Source organism: Lagenorhynchus albirostris, chromosome 20 (assembly GCF_949774975.1).
Source record: "Lagenorhynchus albirostris chromosome 20, mLagAlb1.1, whole genome shotgun sequence".
NCBI classification, from domain to species: Eukaryota; Metazoa; Chordata; class Mammalia; order Artiodactyla; family Delphinidae; genus Lagenorhynchus; species Lagenorhynchus albirostris.
The window spans coordinates 59,294,918-59,314,638 of NC_083114.1; the positions used below are offsets into that span (position 1 = coordinate 59,294,918).

At 46.5% G+C, this 19,721-nt stretch overlaps 1 non-coding gene across 1 annotated transcript; it reads left to right on the top strand.

Annotated features, from left to right (window-relative positions):
* Window positions 1-7,418: 7,418 nt before the first annotated feature.
* LOC132512397 (U6 spliceosomal RNA) lies at window positions 7,419-7,525 on the top strand. The gene has a single exon (XR_009538126.1). It is a non-coding gene; the product is annotated as a U6 spliceosomal RNA (small nuclear RNA).
* Window positions 7,526-19,721: the final 12,196 nt, after the last annotated feature.

Consider the following 19,721-nt stretch of genomic DNA (forward strand, 5'->3'; position numbering starts at 1 on the left):
AACTATGGACCCAGACTCTTCCCAGAGCTCCTGGCTGGTTCTCTTCTGTGGTTAGGAAGTGGGCAGCTTGAAAATCTCTGGCCAAGACAATGGTCCCTGAACCTGGCTGTACTTCAGAACTTCACACACAGATGCCCGGCCCTCTGCCTGAGCCTCTGAGGCAGGAGGGCATCTGTTCAGGACCTGGATGGATTTTTACGTTCCTCCAAGTGATCGCGATGCACTACAGGAGTGTGGATCGCTGGGCTGGGGACTTGTAGCTTCTTCGGATGCCCAAGTAGATCACGTTTTGATCTGAGGGCTGGGACACAGTCCTGAGTTCCCAGAAGGCCCCCAGGGAGCCAAAAAGAGAGGACCACCCTCACCTGGGAGTGATGTCGGTTGAAGAATCAAGGAAGGGGTCTCAAGCAGCCAGAAAGAGATGACAGCAAAGATTGAGTGGAAGAGGGAATCCAGGGCTACAGACCCGCGTCGGGCCGAGATGGAGCTCCGTTTGCTCAGAAACACGGAACACAGCTCTGCTGTAGAGTCTGCGTACAGAGATGGCTTCTGCGATGAAAATCATCGTGCACGCCTGACTTGGCTGTAATTGACTGACTACGGCGAAGGCTGGAAAGTGAAGTGAAAAAGTTACATGTCAAGCATGGATTCTGCACTGGGGGTCCTGTTACTTTACGTCTCAAAATCAAGTTTAAATTGCTTTGGGCCCCTACCTAGTGACTGCAGAAAATCCAGTCTCAAGAGATTCTGGAGGGTCCAGTCTTCCTCTTCTTGGTTATAAAGGCCCCCAACTTCTGTGGCGTTAGACAACCGGGCAGGGGCTGGGGCTGCAGCCTGCGATCAGGATGGCCCCCATCTTTCAAGTTGTTCTTTGGGCTCCAAGAGGCTGCCGATACGCCCTGGTCACCGCCAAGAGATGGTCCTTGACTCCCAGGCACCACTGCTCTGGGCCAGGGTGGGGGTGTCTCAGAAGCACCCTGCACAGAGCACCCCTCACTGGCCAGAGGTACTGCAGGCCAGGCACCCAAATGCGTGCTCCGAGGGAACAGCGCCCCCCTCTGGCCATTTCTGCCTGCCATACTCCCTCCCAGCTGCTCCCATTCGGTTATTTCTCCAGCTGCCCCAGCAAGGAGCTTCTGGACGTGTCATGCTGCCCTGCCCTTGCCAGGGATGCGAGCAAGTGGGGAGTGGTGAGAATAACCCTAGTTAAAGACCTATGTTTTTCCTGGTAACTCTCCCTGATCCTGCTGTGAAGTGCAGGCTTGATTTTAGGAGGCCAAGATGGCTCTCTTGTCTTCTCATTACTTTCAGCATCTTTGGGAAACAGACGGATTTGCCAGCCAGTGAGGCAGCCCTGCAGTCAGAGTAACTGCGTTATCAACACGCAAAGGGAGAAGAGGTGGCCCCCGCCCCCGCTCCCACCTCCACCAAGGACAGGCATTGCTCAGAGCACACTTTTCTTGAATCACCAACTGGACCTCTTTAATTTTGCTGTTAACAAAGGCCGAACCTTGCCTAAAAACAGTCACATCCATACTACGAAGTCTGGCCCTAGGATTTGTGTTAGTACATGGCTATAGTCTAGAGTACCCTGAAACAGCTGCTCTGCTGATTCTAGTCTAGATGTGTATCGGTCAGGCTGCAAGTAACAACAAGTGACTCTGGCGGATGCGAGCACCCAGGAATGTACTGGAAGGATACCAGGGAGCCCGTGGATTCTTTAGGAAGACAGAGGCCCAGGAGGGGAGGCAGCAGGAAGCCCAGCCATGGCATTTGCAGACCACCCACTCTGCCCTGAGGGTGGCAACACGACCCCCTTGAATAACCCCTCTCCACCACAGTATTTTTTATATGGAGAGATATCACTTCCAAATAAGGACAGTGTTCTGATGTAAGACAGAAAAAAACCAAACTAACAACGCCACCAAAAGAAGACAAATACAAACGTCCACTGCAAGGTGATCCCAGCACGGTCGGTGCCTGGAGCAGTAACCGGCTCTGTGCGCCCTTTCCTAGTTAATTCCACGACAGACCCCAGAGGCAAGTGCAGTCAGAGAGGCTGGGGATGTGCCCGGGGCTCCCAGCAGGCGGAGGGGCCCAGTCAGGCAGACGGGTTTGTCCGGTCCAGAGGCTGGCCTCTTCCCCTCCCCCAGCCGTTCCTCCCTGCTGCTCCTGGCCAAGCTCTGATTCCCTAATTGCACTGAAGTGAGAGTTTCTTTTTGGCTCCAAGCCTCCTGCAGATGAAGCCAGCTGCGTGTCTTCCAGCCCTGTGGACTTCCCATCCCTGGGAAGTGGCTGGCTCTCCTTTTCCCTGGATAGAAAGTAATTTCCACGTGCTTTTCAGCAGTTTTATTGAATGACTGTGGTTCCAAACTTTTTCATCCTTGACACATCGGCTCCAACATGGTCCTACAGGACAGGGGGCATCCTAGTTAGAGAGGAAGGTCCACGCAGGACAGCCTTTCTCATGTAAGGAGCTGCTTTAGCTTATTCCTTGGTTAAAACCAAGCGTGCCTCGGAGACAAACACTAAAAACCCAGCCACACCTGCAGACCCTGGCGCTCCGCGGGCTGGAAGTGACAAAGCCTTTCAACTTAGGGACTTGGCAGTGAGCCAGTCACCTATTAAAGATCTATGGCAACGGTCGGGGGGGGGGGAACCTGCCTTCCTATCGGGTCGTAATAACAACAAAAAGTGAGGCCAGCCGTATCTGGTGGAAAGAACCCCAGCTTTGGGCTCAGGAGACACGCGTTTGAGTCCAGGCCCTGCCACCGGCCAGCTGCGTGAGTCTGACCGAGTTACTGAAGCTCTCTCAACCTCAGTGTCTTCATCTGCAAAATGAGGTTTTGCTGAAGATCTAGTAAAAGTACACTCGTGAAAGTTTTGCACAAACATTAGGATGATATCAGAAGGATGGTATCAGAAGGATGGAGCAGTTATGAACAGTATGTGCACCAGAACCTGATTCATCAGGCTAAGCCTCGTGTTACAGACGCCCACTGCATGAACGGGAGGAAGAAAAGGCACTCGTGAAAACCACGTTTAAAACCACCAGAAAAGCCCGTGAGTTTTCCGGCGGCGGGTCCTCGAAGTGCGACCCCCAAACAGCAGTAGAAGCGTCACCCGGGAATTTGTTCAAAATGCAAATTCTCAGGCCCTACCTGGCCCGATTCAGTGAGAAACTCTGGAGGTAGGGCCCTGTCACCTGTATTTTAACAATATGAAAAGATTATTTTTAATTTAAGACATTTTTTAATTTAATAAAAATTTAACAAGATGAATGCCCTTCAGAGGGATGAAGTTTGAGATCTGCTGCTTTACATACGTGACCTCAGTGGGTCGTTACAACAAAGCTGCTTTATCATTCCCACTTTAGAGCTGAGGAAACTGAGGCTCGGAAGAGAAACAGAATGTGCCCCAGTTCACAGGAATTCACCGGCTCCTACATATACGCCCCCGCCCTGCCGCGGATTATCTGGTAGAGGTGTTGAGACAGTCTTTCCTGTGGATGATTAAACAGCTGGTGCCAACTTCCAGGTCAGCCAGTGGAGTGACCACAACATCAGGAAGCTGGGTCACTGAGAAAACCCAGCCAGCGGGGGCTGCGCACGATGCCACAGTGACTCATGGAAGCCCGGGTGGCCTGCTCTGATGACGAGAGCTCCCCGGTGACCTTTGCACGTCCTTCCTACTTGGCTCCTGTACACGCAGCACGCTCATCGCCACGCCCCCGCCCACCCCGTTCAGCCCCACCGATAGAGCCAGCACCCTGGCCCTGGCGGAGCTTTCAGGCTGGCTGGCTGCCTCCCCACCCTCCCAGCCTTCCTCAGACTCCCCAGGTAAGGGCAGGAGCCTGGGCGTGTCCTCCCCATCCTTCCAGCCGGACCTCTGCTGCTTGAGGGTGGGGTTCTCCCACGGCCGCTCCCCCGCCCTGCTCCTGGCAGGTCTGGATATGTCACCCGCCACCAGGAAGGACACCAAGAGTCATTCCCAAGGCTTCACCCAGAAACCCTCTTCTCCCAAATGGATTTTCCATTTCCTCGTCGGGTACCTCCAGAGTGGAGCTGCAGCCTCACCCACAACTCAGGATACTCACCCCACGCCTGGGCTAGGGACGAGGGAGAGTGTCATCAGGGCTGAATCCATGTAAGTCCTAGGAAAATGTTTCCTTAATGATCTCAGGTCCCCCAAGTTTGGGCGGAAAAGGAGGCTACAGTCAGGGTTCAAGCTACCCGAAGACTTGGCTGAGAACCTTCCAGGCTGCCCGTCCCTGGGCATCATCTTGCTTACATCTCACTGGACGCTTTTAGCTGCTGAGGAGTCTGGGATGTGCTCTCAGCTGGGTGCATCGCCTCCAGAGTAGGATGGCAAGGAAGAAGAAGAGGCAAGTGGGCTTGGGTGGACTACGGTCTCCCCAGAAACTTAGGAGTGTAGTTAGTTGCAGGAAGAGCCGTGCCGGTACCACTCACGGACTAAGAAAATGCTGTATGATTTTGCAACCAGGAGGTTACTATGAGCTCTGCAGGGGCAAAAGCTCAGCAGCGCACTGGATTGGGAGCGGAGTGTGATTGAAGACAGGTGACAAGGGTTAAACAATGAATGGACAGTGGGGAGGTGGAGATGTAGGACCCAGACTTCCCCACACAGCCCTCTGCGTAAAGAGCAATGAGAAAGAGAGAGAGGAGATACGCACACAGCTCCAGCCTTCATTTTCACTGTGTCTTTTCTTCTCCCGGCTCCGTCCTGACAAGACTCAATAACTGTAAAATTGACGGATCTGAGCTTCGGTCTCTCTCTCTTCTTCTTCCTGGGGAAAGTGCTAATGAGGAACGGAATGGCCAAAGGCTGAACCTCAGGAGGGATAAGCAGGTCCCAAGAAATACGTACCAGCTGAGGCTGAGCGCGGACGATTTTCTCCTTGACACAAAGCTGTTAAGTTCTTACTCTTTCTCCTGACGGTCCTTGCTTTCTCCTTCCTGTCTTTTTATTCTTCCTTTATGATCCTTTCTTTCTTCCATTCCCAATATACATGTCTTAAGTAGGGAGCTTATATTTCTTGACCACCTACTTATGTGCCAAGTACTGGACTTGGGGTCTCAACTACATTATCTCAGTTCTCCCAGCAGCCTTTGTAGTGATGTACATTATTACGCTCATTTTACAGAAGAGGAAATTGAGGCTCACAGAGTTTAAATAATCGGTCAAGGTCACACAGCTAAGTGAACTGCCCCTGGGAACTACTAGATCTGTTGGATTCCAAAGCACTCTTTCTCTCTATTATTTTCTGGAGGGTTTGTGAAGGGCTATCAAGGGGCTAAAGAAACGTCAATTACTCACTTGAGTCCAAGGTCACAAAAGAGACATGGAACTGCTGCTTGCTTTTTGTAAAGTCCAGATCTGTCTTTCTGTCAAGTACCACTGATCTACTAGTAGAAATCCTCACAAGGAAGAGCTTGAGGAACCCACTGCTTTGCCGTCTGTCTCGGTTTTCCGGGAGCTCAGCCAGCCCCCCACCCGCGGGGGCGCTCAGCCTGCAGGCAGAGTGATGGGGTCCAGCAGCCACGTGCTCCATTTATAGAATCTCTCAGACAACCGATAAAAGAATAGCAACTTTCAGAGCAACTTGACATTGGTGGAGTTTCTAACAGACACGGGCATTTTCTGCTATTGCTCCAATCTTTTTCATAAGAAGTAAAAGAGGGTTTTGGCCCTTACTTGGATTATTAGCAGTAATAAAACAGTAATAAACTCTGGAATGAATCCACTGGTGGCCTTTCCAAGAACAAGCCTCAGCTCTGTCTCTCTCTCTCTCTCCCTCTCTCTGGACCAGTTACATTTCTGATCATGCAGTGAGATTCTTTCATTTGTGGAAAGCTACCCCAGAACATATTTTAGGTGGTGAAAGAAGCCAAGAGTGATGGCTAAATGCTTATTTATTTTCTCATTAATTGGCTCTTTAGTGAACCAAAAATAACCTATTTGATCAACAAACACATATTGATCTCTCCCAAGGCTGAGCGAATGTGAAAAGACACGATCTGAGGTAGTTAGAAAAAGGTATCCTAAGCTGCAATACTGGTTAATCTTTTCATTCCAAACGTCTGGTGGAACCAATGGCTGATATTTTCAAAGAGAGAAGAGCGTGGGCTATAGCAGTGGTGGCAGCTCCTCGGAAGCATTTGTCTTTCACTTTTTAAAAACATGGATCCAGACACTGGGTTGTGCAACACGAATATTTTCCTTTAAAAGGCAAGTACATACAGAGGTTACCCGTGGGGAACAGGAAGGGAGGGGGCAGCGGGGAGAAAACACTTTTCTACTATTTGTCTTTGACCACGTATCTAACCGAGCCTTCTTTTAAAAAACAGAAACTAGTTCAATAAAAGCAAAAAACAGCCCCTGCAAAAGAGGGGGCAAGAGCAGAGAGTGTTTTTGAAAAACTCACCCCCTTGGCCCAGATCCACCGGAAACATATCGTTGCTGTTTCCCTCAAGCTGATGTACCTATTGTAAACGCCCAAGCACCTCTGTCAGCAAGAGCACCAAGTGGAAATGCGGATGGCAGGGTTTCGGGGGTGAGTCCTAACTTCTGAGTTGCTCTGTTTGGTTCTAGATGTCACAGGCACCCGGCAAGCGTGAAGGGGAAAGGTGAGGCATTGCTCCTGTAAATGTGAGGGGAAACAATTTTGGTTGTAATTAGCTGGGTGCCCCAGGAGAAATCATACCGACTCTGCTTTGTGTTGTTTGCAAACCTCTGGCCCCAGCATCCCCACCTGTCAGTGGAGATTTTTGAGCTCAGAGGCTGGCTCACTCGGGCCCCTGCCTGGTTCTGCGTGGATGGGTAGCATCCCAGCACCTCCCAAGCTGTAGCTGGAGCCCACGTGGAATCTGTCCCGATAACTAGGAGTCCGTTTTGCATGTCCCTCCAGGCAATCTGGCTGCAGCGAGGAGAGAATAACAAGAGATGCTCTCTCCATCTTCTCCACGCCCTTCCTGAAAATACAGTTGACGCTTGAACAACGTGGGCGGTGCGGAACCTACCTCCCACACAGTCAAAAGTCTGCAGACCACTATCTCTGCTGCAAGAGCAAAGGAAGGGGTCGATGACTCACCAGGGGCGGGAAGCTGGAACGCTTTGGATAGAGTCAGGACTCAAACCCTAGTTCTTTTGACTACACATCCTGGGATCCCTAATCGAACACAAACTTTTCCTCACACTTAGTTCCTTTAAAGATCTGTAAAGTGGATATATAGGTACTATATTTATTGGGAAAGAATCTGAGAAAGAATATATATATATACCCACACGTATATATGTATAATACATATATATGGATCACTTTGCTGTACACCTGAAACTAATACAGCATTGTAAATCAACTATTCTTCAATAAAAAGATTTTTAAAAATCTATGTGTAGTGCTCGCTTCGGCAGCACATATACTAAAATTGGAACGATACAGAGAAGATTAGCATGGCCCCTGCGCAAGGATGACACGCAAATTCGTGAAGCGTTCCATATTTTTTTGTATAAAAATACTGAATCACTATGTTGCACACCTGAAACTAATGTAATATTTTAAGTCAATTATACTTCAATAAAAATTTTAATTAAAAAAAAAAATCTATGTGTAAGGGCTTCCTTGGTGGCTCAGTGGTTAAGAATCCACCTGCCAATGCAGGGGACACGGGTTTGAGCCCTGGTCTGGGAAGCCCCCACATACCACGGAGCAAATAAACTCCTGAGCCACAACTACTTTGCCTGTGCTCTAGAGCCCGTGAGCCACAACTACTGAGCCCGTGTGCCACAACTACTGAAGCCTGCTTGCCTAGAGCCCGTGCTCCACAACAAGAGAAGCCACCACAATGAGAAGCCCGCGCACCGTAACGAAGAGTAGCCCCCACTCGCTGCAACTAGAGAAAGCCCGTGCGCAGCAACGAAGACCCAACACAGCCAAAAATAAATAAATAAATAATATCATTAAAAAAATCTGTGTAAGTGGACCTGTGCAGCTCAAGCCTGTATTGTTCAAGGGTCAACTGTACATATATTTACTTATTTCTCATATGAAGTGACACGAGGCAAACTGGTGATTGTTAAGCTATTTTCTATCACCAAAGGGCTCTTTAAAAAAAAAGTGGTTGGTGTTTGATAGTTTAGCCCAATAATCCAATGTTTTCTAGATACTGGAGTAGGTAGAAATGGATATAGTTATACTTTTTATTTTTATTTGGTTTTATTTTTTTTGGCCGCACCGTGCAGCTTGTGGGATCCAACCAGGGATCAAACCCAGGGACTGGCAATGAAGGTGTGAGTCCTAACCACTGCACCATCAGGGAATTCCCTAGGTATACTTTTTAAAGAGACCCTATATCTGAAAATTCAATTTCATAAGAGGATAAATTAGAAACATTAAAAATGTTGTGAATGGTTTTTGCTAAATCCTTTTTTTAATTCCATAAAGAATTTCTTCAGGTAATGGCTCTTCAAGTTCACCTTAGCACTTGTTTAAAGATGATTAATTGGTTGAATTGGGAATCATAAGAACTTAAAACTCAAGTGTGGAAGACCATTTATGGGAAATCAGTCAGAAGTGAAGTTAGAGCATCTTCGAAAGATCATGAGTCATTGGACAAAAACAGGTCGACCCTGAGCTCCTTGAAGACAGGAACCTTGGCTTTCATCTCTGATTCCAAAGACCTGGCCAGATGTCCAAATAGAATCAAGACCCTGAGCTGTGGACTCCAGCCACGATGCTTGAGATGATGTGGCACAAAGGTGCCTTCCCTGGGGGCTATTGGGGCACATTTGGGGTCTCAGGGACATGGGGGCAGGGAGGCAGCAGAATGGGGGATGGGCAGAGCAGGTTCTAGAGTCTGCAAACTTGAGCACAGAAAGAGAGAGGCTGGACAGCATCCCTCAGAAACCGGTGCTCCCTGAGAACCAGCCTCCCGGAAGAGGCAGGAACAAGGAAGTGGGGGGAAGAGGAGAGAGGCTGACTGACCCCCCCCCCGCCCCGACAATCTCCCATTTCACAGGCCCCAAAAGTGGGACTTACTTCCATGGCCCTCATCAAAACTGAAATGATGCCAGGGGCAAGCAGGCCTCCTGTCCTCCTGAATCTTCTCCCCCTTTCCTGCTCAGGCAGGTTTCTCTAAAAAGCCAGAAAGACAATACATAGATCTTATTTAACACAAATAAGATCAAGTGAGGAAGTTAACAAGAGATGAAAGGTTTGCGTCAAAGTATGGAAGGCTGGTAACAGATTCCATTTTGGGTTCTGATGGTTGAGTTTAGCCCAGCCCACTCGAATGGAAGCCCCGTAAGAGAAGGGACTTTATTTCGTAACCACTGTATCCCCAGTGCCTGTGCATGGTGGGACCTCCAGGGGTATTTATTGGCTGCGGAATGAACAAAGCTGCAATGTGCTAGGTGCTAGGCTACAAAGCAGGAAGTTTCCAAGAAAGGATTTTTCGAAGCTTGCGGTTGGTGAGCCTAAATATGAAAAGGTGAATCCCCAGAGTATATGGAAGCAAAACGGAAAAGTTAGGGATCAGGGCAACAGGAAGCACTTGCTAGCTAAGGGGAGAGCCGGCCACTACCGATTTGGAGAAGAGGAAAGTGGGGACAAACTCAGCCGTCCCAGTGGTCTCTACCCAAGGCCTGCCTGGTTATCTTTATCCAGACAAAGCCCGACAGAAACTGTTGCAGAGGAATTTTTGTCTTAATGGTCAGACATCTAACTCCTTAGAAGGAATAACAGCAGATTTCATTTGCAACATGTTACATCTATGGTAGAAAACTAGGTGTATCTGGCTCAAGTCTTTCTACAGTCTCATGAATAGTACTTGAGATTCTAACTGTTGAGTTTAAGACTTATCTGTTCTACTGAATTTGCTAGTCTGTGTTTAAGAAATGGCAGAGGAAAAGCAATTAAAAACCATAAAACAAACTTGCCATTTGTTGCTAACTTTGTCAGAGTCCATAACATCACCTTTCTTTACCATGTTCTGTCCATAAGTTAAACTATTGCAAATAAGAGAAGCACCCTCCCGGGTCCATGTTAGAGAGCACAGAAAATGATGGAACACAGGATAGTTCCCAGCCACAGAAGCTTATGCATGTCTCCGTTCTTAACTTGCACAGAAGAAATGATGATCCTTAGTTAAAACTGATATCACTGTGGAATTACAAAGTATCAAGCATGGGAGTTTGTGTTCCTTTACACCATCTTCCTGTAGTCCAAGTGCTCTGAGCTAAATTACACATTCTATCAAAAGAAAAAAAACGTAGCAAATAGATGGTGACTCAGCTGCCTTGAAACATTTGTTTTGCTTGTTTATTCCTTCTCTGAGCTGCATGAGGAAGCTCCATGTTTAGTCACCGAAAGCCATTCCTGCACCACTAGATGGAAGACTGGCTTCTCTCTGACTCTTTCAATATTTACATTGTCAGCAGCAGCGTTCGTTGGTTCCTCACCCAGATCTCCTAAACTGGAAAAAATGAAATAAAAAATCCCACTCTACAGTTGGGAGGACCAACCTGGGAGAATTCCTCTTGTGTAGCCATAAGAGTTGACATGAAAAATGATGATGGCGCTGGCCATGGACTGCAAGCCATTTAGTGGGTGGGTGTAGGGCATGGGCTGCTGGTCGGGCAGCCAGGGTTCACATCTCAACTCTGCTGGTTGCTACCTGAGCAATAGTAGATACATAACTTCACCTCCTCTCAGCTCAGCACCCCTTTGTCCCTCATAGGTTGAATGGGGATAATACCCCTCAGAGGATGTGGGGATTGAAGGAGTTGACAGTTGCCTGTAAAGAACTTAAAATAATTCCTGGGACATAGTCAGGAATGTTGGTAAATGTTAAATGCTTTTTTATTGTCATTTCTCTCGTTAAACTTTACAAGTTATTAAATCATTTTAGGTCAGCTATAGAGAGCTAAATTATCTTACTGTCAACGAGAGGTATTTATTAGAGACAATGTTTATAAATTTCAAATTTCTATTTCATTGGTCCAAATGAGCCAGGAAATACCGTCATCTGACTTTACCTCAGCAGACCTCCTCTGGAGCTGTCTCCGGGACAGACCAGCTCTTGTCAAACAGTGTGCTTTCTGCATTCACGCCTTTGAAATTCCACTAAAAAATTTTTTTCTAAGGCTATGGAGCAATTGGTAAGCCAGTTTTATCAATATTGAACCTTCATTTCTCTCTCTCTATATATATATATGAATGGTTTGAGCTAAATATATGTATTTATATTAACAATACATTTAATAGATATTTAAATCATATATTTATATTAAATATATTATATTATTTATATTAATAATATATTGATATAGTTAATATATTTAAATAATATATATTGATATTAAATATATATATATTTAGCTCAAACCATTTTTCAGTCACTGACACCCAGACGGTAAGAGAAGCACCCAATTTCAAAGGTAATAAATCAAGATTTGACAACTTTAGTTCAATTCATTCTGAATATGTGTTTGATACTTTTAAGAAAGCAACTCAAGCACCCTTAGAAGTGTGTGTGCACACAGTACCCCAGCTACGAAACTTGGGTTTCCTGCTGGTTCTGAGACCTTTGTTAAAAGGACAGAAAAAAATCCCTGTATAAATGTGGGTATAAGATAAAATTGTACAGCAAAGATAAAATTAACACAGAAAGCTGTTTATGTGAGTTTTTATGACACTGAGGGTCACTTTTATCATTCTTTTGTCCAGAAAAACATTCAGAAGGATATATTTTTAACATTCATATTTAATTAACTGAAGTTAGATTTAAAAATATAGTTCTTCCTTAAACTTTTAAGTTTACAAATGGTACTCTTTTATTACTAATCACTTCTTAAAAAAATATTTATTTATTTATTTGGTTGCGCCGGGTCTTAGTTGCAGCAGGTGGGCTCCTTAATTGTGGCTCGTGGGCTCCTTAGTTGCAGCTCTAGGGCTCCTAAGCTGCAGCATGTGGGCTTCTTAGTTGCAGCATGCGGGCTCCTTTGTTGGGGCATGCAAACTCCTTAGTTGGGACAGGCATGTGGCCTCTAGTTCCCTGACCAGGGATCAAACCCAGGCCCCCTGCACGGGGATTATGGAGTTTTTTCCACTGTGCCACCAGGGAAGTCCCTACAAATCACTTTAGAGATGCTTTGAGGAAGAGGATAATAAACAATAATAAACAGTCAATTCTCTGGCAAACAAAGGACCCCTTATTAAGACTTAAAACTTAAGTAAGTCTTATAAATCTAGGGAATTCAAATCATAAAAATGGTGCTAAATGAGATGATGGATGTTCCCTGAACTTACCGGGGTCATCGTTTCATCATGTGTGTAAGTAAAATCATGATGCTGTACACCTTACACTCATACAGTGCTGTGTGCCAATTATATCTCAATAAAACTGGAAAGGAAAAAACCTGGTGAATCTTAAAATTCTCTTAAGTGTTTTCATGCTGCTTACAAAGTCTGTGAGATTTCAACTTAAAATCACAGCCCACATCCCTTACTCAGTTACACATTTTCAATTAGAATCTGTTAAATCCTCTAATATGCCAAATTTTCTTGAAAACGAGTATACATAGTTTCTAAACTTAACTCAAAAATACAAATACTGCAGGTTTAATTTATCATTGATAGAGCTAATTCTAGAGCTCTCTGAAGTGAAGGACATTTACCCACTGAAGAGAAGACATTGAAACTGACCTACAATTTGAGGTGACCATTTCACTTAGCCAAGGTCATTGCCAGACATTCCAAAAGAGAAGAAATCTGGAACTGTGACACCAAGAATGACTTTTCCTCTAAATGCCTGTGGAATTGGGCTGTTTTTAATAGACACGCTGCCACAGACTCCAAAATATAGAACACACCACTGTGGCATTCAAATTATTTTGAGCTGAAGTCATCTGAGAATCACAGATGCAGGAAGAGGCTTTTTCTCTGAACTTCCTTATCTACCTAAAAGCAGATCCTTGCAAAAGGACTCAACTATCATAAATCCCCTCCCTGGGAGTTTCACAACTTTTATCACTGGAGATGGAATCAGTGGGGTAAGAGATCACCTAAACAGACCTTGTCACAAAAACACCGTATTTCCCATCTATTTTCCTAAGGGCCCATTTATCTTTTTTTTTTTTTTTTTTTTTTTTGTGGTACGCGGGCCTCTCACTGTTGTGGCCTCTCCCGTTGCGGAGGACAGGCTCCAGACGCGCAGGCTCAGCAGCCATGGCTCACGGGCCCAGCCGCTCCGCGGCATGTGGGATCTTCCCGGACCGGGGCACGAACCCGTGTACCCTGCATCGGCAGGCGGACTCTCAACCACTGCGCCACCAGGGAAGCCCCCCATTTATCTTTGACCTTACATAAGTGCCCTTTGGTCCCCTTCTCTTCTCCTATTAAGACGGAATATGAGCCTCAAATTCTAACCACCCCTTTAAGTAACATTTATCTCTTTGCTTCTGTGTACGTGGGGAAAAAATTGGCCTTTTCTCCTCTTAATTTCTTTTGTCAGTTTAATTCACATGCCCCCATCACTCAACCTAAGAGGTTAGAGGAAAAGGTTTTTTCCCCCAATACCTATCAACCGTATTTAGTCAACATAATTATTTGACATACCTGTTTACTATTCCCTCTCCAGGGTCATTCCCATGATCATAAAAACATGAGGTTATCTTCCTATAAAAAAATGTATTTAGATTTCAGTGACCACCCTCCATTCTTTAAAAACGTTTGCTTGCAACAGTACCCCTTAATCTCTGACTTCAGTTTCTTCCCCCCCACCCCAGACTTTTTTTTTTTGGCGGGATGTTAGTGCCCCACCAGAGATCGAACCCACGCCCCCTGCTCTCTTAACCAATTAAGCACAGAGTCTTAACCACTGGACCGCCAGGGAAGTCCCCTCCCCTCTTTAAAGGCCCTCCAAGCAAGCTTTGACACACTCCCACCTCTCCACTGAAACTGTTGTTCCGTTCACTGTTTATCCCCAATATCCTATAACAGTGCTTGAGCATAAGTGCTCAATGCATATTTATAAACAGTGTTTCTGAATGCTTTTTCTATTCTTTCTTGTTAGAGTTATATCTCGCATAGAAACTTGAATGACATTTGAAAGGATTCCAAGGCTTTGGGAGGTGTCACCATTCTAGTTCTAAGGCCACGCCAACTACAGAAACAATTGCAGATTGTAGAGTTTGCCAGAAAAATTAAGTGTGCGTTCAGAAGAACCAGGCTGTCATCGCTGCACTGACTCTTGGGAAACAGCTCCTCCCAAGGGGACGTTGGGATGCCACGTCGCTTACTGATTTACCTAGGTAAACCTCGTGGGACATACCTTCTGAGCAGCTTCTCCAGGTTTTCCTGGAATCTTTGCCCTATGTCGATTGGTGGGAGATGTGCTATTTTTACTCCATGACTGCGTACAGCAGGAAACATCCAGACTGAAACAAGATCAAAGTTTTGAAGGTGGTCATGCCTGTGCGTTAAATGAGAGCTATCATCAAAATAGAAGTGAGGGCTTCCCTGGTGGTGCAGTGGTTGGGAGTCCGCCTGCCGATACAGGGGATACGGGTTTGTGCCCGGGTCCGGGAAGATCCCACATGCCACGGAGCAGCTGGGCCTGTGAGCCATGGCCGCTGAGCCTGCGCGTCCGGAGCCTGTGCTCCACAGCGGGAGAGGCCACAACAGTGAGAGGCCTGCGTAACGCAAAAAAAAAAAAATAAAAAATAAATAGAAGTGAGAGTGTGGATGAGTTAAATTTTCCCGGGTAGAAGTGTCCACAAATTTCCCTCTCCCACTCAAATCACCAAAGAGAATGTAAATTACGCAAAGGCAGATATATATATATATAGCATACTATGTATATATGTGTGTATATATATATATATATAGTAAACGCAAGATATTAACGTTCCAGGACCCAGCATTCATTGTTAAACAAAGGCATTGAGCCTCGTAATTGCCAGCGCTCTCCCTCTGCTCAGCCACCCGGATGCTCACTTCTACCCCAAAATACCCTTTTTAAAACAGGCGGTTCCTAGACTTTCTCTGATGCAAAATCCTAGAAGGAGGATGGAAGGCCTTACCCTGAAGGGAAAGATAGAGGGAGGTTTATGTTGAAAGTGATGTATAATAAAGAGTACAAAAACAATAGTACAGGAGAGGAGGAGTAAAAGTCCCTGTAGCTGGGGGCAGAGGAGGGGATGCCTTTGGGGGCGGGTGGTTTCTGAGAGCGTACTCGGAACGTGCAGGGTTCCGAGTGAATGTGGCGGGCGGGGGGAAGCAGAAAACAGAGGGCTTGAACAGTCTGGTTGGAAGCACCCCACACACACATGGAGCCCCTGAGTGCTTTGGGGCTGGAACTAAACTTGACCCTCACACCTACTGGACAGAGCAGGCTTGCCTTAGCCTCCGGTGAAAGGCAGCTGCAAGCCCTGTGGGAGGGCCCGCGGGTTCTTCCCCTCGTCTTCCAGTTCACGTGTTTATTTGGACTAGTGGACTTGGCTATTTAGCTTTAAACATGTTTACAGTTTTGTTGAGTACAGGATTGATGTAAGTTAACTGTACGCATATTGATTTATTTTAGTTTTTGACCGAGTGCCACACGGCTTGTGGGATCTTAGTTCCCCGACCAGGGAACGAACCTGTGCCCCCTGCAGTGGAAGTGAGGAGTCCTAACCACTGAACCGCCAGGGAAGTCCCTGCATGCATATTGAAAGTCTACAGTTGGGTGAGTTTTGCTATGTGAATATCTGTGAAACCAACAAATACTGAACAGAACTACCCCCCCCCCAGTCTCCTCCTGGAGTTGATACTTTGGCATGTTTTGCCTTGTTTTAAGCTTTTATTGATATTATCTAGAGATCGAGAGATAAGGCAGGGGACAGATGAAACATGATTCATCATGAATTGATAATTGTTGGAACTGGGGGACAGGTACATGGGATTCGTAGTTTTGTCACTTCCATGGGCTGATACGTCCCCCAGGCAGGTTCAGGGAAGCAACTAAGTACCTGCTCCCATTCCCGTTAAATTCTAGGTGAATGGAAGACTATGAGAGCTGCTTGGGTCCTCTTGCAACTAGTTTTTTCAAAGAATCCAGGCCTTTCATAAAAAGCACTTTAAGGGTGAAGGTGGGGGGAAATGCAGCAGGTTTAAAACATGAACGCCAGCTTACATTTTTGGTACTCCTTCCGTGGGTCATCTTTTGCTTCCTAAGTCACAGCCACTGGGAGTGGAGGGCACGGCATCTGTCACTTCTGGAGGAATCATGGGCCCCAAAGGTGGGGGGTGGGTCTCACCGTTCACTTTCTCCGAAATGCATGCTTGGTAAAGCTGAGACCCACCGTCCTACCTTGCATTTGTAGGAGGCTTTAGGATTTACCACCCACCATCTGGTTTTATTTATATTTATATACATTTATATATATGTATCGTCGGGTTAAATGCTTAAGAAAATCCTAGGGTTGTTATCAATATCTCCATTTTCAGGTGGAGAGAGAGAGAATTGAGAAGTTAATTTATCCAAATTACACAAATCAGTTAGTGCTGAAGCTCGGACTCGAACCCAGGTTTTCTGCATCCTCCATCTGGTGTGTGCCATGGTTACTAGAGAAAAGCTGGGAGAAAGTGGAGGAAAAACACTTTGTGGAGGAAGCAGAACCCTTGGACCCCTAGAAGCTTCCTTGGGCAGTCCGCTCAGGAATTTAACTTCTAGTTGTGGATTGGGGCTAAGGAGGAGGTGAGGGTCAGCGGGTGAAAACACTTCCCGAGCATTTCACATGCAAATTAGTACCATCTCTACTCCATGCAACAACAGTGAATTTCTGGCAATAAAACCTTTTGTGTTAAAAATAACAAATACCTCCTTTTGGTGACAACATTAGAAATTACGGTTTCCAATGCCCTTTCAAAATGTAAACCCTAGGCCAAAGGCTTCTCTTCCTGCACAGAAAAGCGTTTATATTCCCACCATCCAGAGATAGTCACTTAAATGAACATTTTGCCATGTATATCTTTGTATACACCTGTGTGTAACTGCACAAGCATATTTATATCATATAGATGTGGGTGTACATACATTTTAAAAAATGGCGTCTCTGAATATCGTTTTACATCCTGCTTTCCCTTACCAGGGAATTATGGGCTTCTTCTAATACAGTGTATCTAATTAGGGATCGATGGTATTTCGCTTTGAGGTTTTCCTAAAGTCTGCTCCAGGCAGCACCTCTGCAAAGAGTGTTGGGCTTCCTCCTCAAGGTCAGGGGTTACAGAGGAGGGCTCTCACAAACGGTGTGTTCAGTCTACCATATCTGCTCTCCTGCACTTTCCCCAGGAAACAGCAGACTCTAAAATCATTGCTAACGTCCATGTCTCACTGACCACTCCACCTCCCCAGGGGTTCCCCTTTCTGGAATCCCCTCCATTTTAGTGTCACCATGGAGATCCTTCTCAGGTGGGCTGCCGGGGCTGAAGCTGAATCTGGCCTCTGTACTCGGACGCCAAATTAAATCTCGGAGACAGGGTTTTGGGTGAAGCAGAAAAGGATAGTTTTATTTTCCCAGGCAAAGGGGGGCACAGCGGGCTCATGCCCTCAAAACTGTGTATCCCAACCTGGAGGGGGTACTGAGGAGTTTTCTAGTAATGGTTCAAAGAGCCGTGGTCAGCTCGTGGACCTTCTTCTGACTGGTTGGTGGGGAGGTAACCAGGAGTCAGCATCACCAGCCTTCTGGGTCCACCAGGTCTGGGGTCTCCGTGCTTGTGGGCAGCGTGCAGTTAACTTCTCCCACCTGGAGGGGGTTTCAGTATCTGCAAAACAGCTCAGAGATATTATGTGTGTATCCTTTGGGGGGGGGACCAACGCCCTGCGCCAAGGCTGCACTATTGTTTCCTGACCGCTCCTCCCTGGTCTCTGCATCCCCCTCCCCTCCCTGATTAGTAACTGTTTGAACCTGCCCGTTGGAACTCAGGGAAGGTCCTAGAGGCTGAATGAAGCCTATTTCCTGTAATTGAGAAGTGGGGGACACAGAAAGGCTTTTGTGCCCAGGAGTGCCCAGGGTCTGGCTCGGTTTCAGGGCCACTTGTGGCCCACACTCTCATCTGTCCTTGCCGGGGGTGGTGTTCCACTGCGCGAGGATTCCCCGCCCCAGGTGTAACCCCACGCCCTGCCCCACAAGTGAGCCCATCTGTAGGCAATAGGGTACTCACGCTCAGCCCAGCCATCAAACAACAAACTTCCAGTGAGTTCTCGCCTTGCCCATAAGGAACGACAGTAAGCACTGAGGCAAGAGAGCAAAGCCACAACCAGAAAGAAGAGAGATATTGTCTCTCTCTGGTCTCCCCACTGCTGAGATCAGTGGTTCCACTCGCACACAGGTGATGGCCAGGCTGCTGCCAAGGTCCACTTGATTCTTAGCTCATCTTGCCTGTCACTGTGCTCAGAGATCACTCCATCTGCAACTCCTCCCTCCAGCTCTCCCATATTTTTCTTCTGTCCTTATATCAAGGTTTCAGGGAAACAGAAGGAAGCTTGTCTTCATAAAAGGTGTGAGGACCTTGGTCTTAGATGCAGAGACGGCTGTGAGGCAAGAATCTGTTTCTTTCTACCGTGTTCCATGTGATTTACAAGTATTAAGCCATCAACAACCATGGTGTGAGACGCTTATGGTGTTTTGCAGAGAATTTGCTCAATATTCCCGACATCCCCTGCTTTTCATTCCTTTTATTTTGCCCCCTTGGACTGGAGGGGGCCACCACTACTGGCAAAATTTCTGACCAGGATAGCAAGCAGGTGCAATCTCTTTAAGCTCCAAGTACATTGGCGGGAGAGATTGCAAGTGAGCCAGCAAAGTGCATGCCCCATTAAGGGCGGGTCAATAACTAACACGTGTCAAAACATAAAAGACATTCCTATCATCATGCGTTCAACTGGGCAATCTTAAAAAATGGTAGCCCTATTTGGTCTATGTGATATGCTCTAAGATAGTATAGATCTTAGGAAAGCTTTCTTGCTTTTTTAAACCTCTCGAAGGATTAAACATGTTCCCTTTCTCGCTATCTTCAGTAGATGAAGTTGTTTTGTGAATTTAGTGAATCTGACGATGAAATTAAACCATAATGAAACGTTGTTTCCCTCATGTACTTTAGCATCCTCCAGGCAGAACTAATGAATATTCAGCAAGTGATTAGTTGGTACAACCCCACGTGCGTCCTCGAAGACCCATGCCAGCCACCCTTTCACAAGCAGTTTTACTTGGTAATTTACAAATGTACTGGCTGCGCTCTGCACCTGCCAGTAAGGCAGTTGTTAGCCTAGGATGCAAAATGATTTCTAAATTAAGGTTCTGGACTTGTAAAATCAAGAAAGCCTGATCATCCATGATTTAACTGTGGTAGTCAGTGAGTAACGGGATAAACAACCAGGACGAGTCCTTTAACCGTCCTAACATCCAAATTAGACGTCTATACAAGACGCAGGTGAAGCACAATTCAATTGGAAGCATGTGAAAGGGCCCGTGTTCCTTAATTGAAAGTAGCTCCTTTTCTCCTGCCGTGTATAATAAACAGCGTGGTGGCCCGGGAGGGGCGGGGGTTGGATATTGGAGCCAGGTGAAACCTCAAATTGATGCAAGCTTATAAAAGCTGGGCTCTTGGGCCGGAAACACGGTGGGTCTTGGAAGCGGGAGAGGTAAGTGAGCGTCTGAGC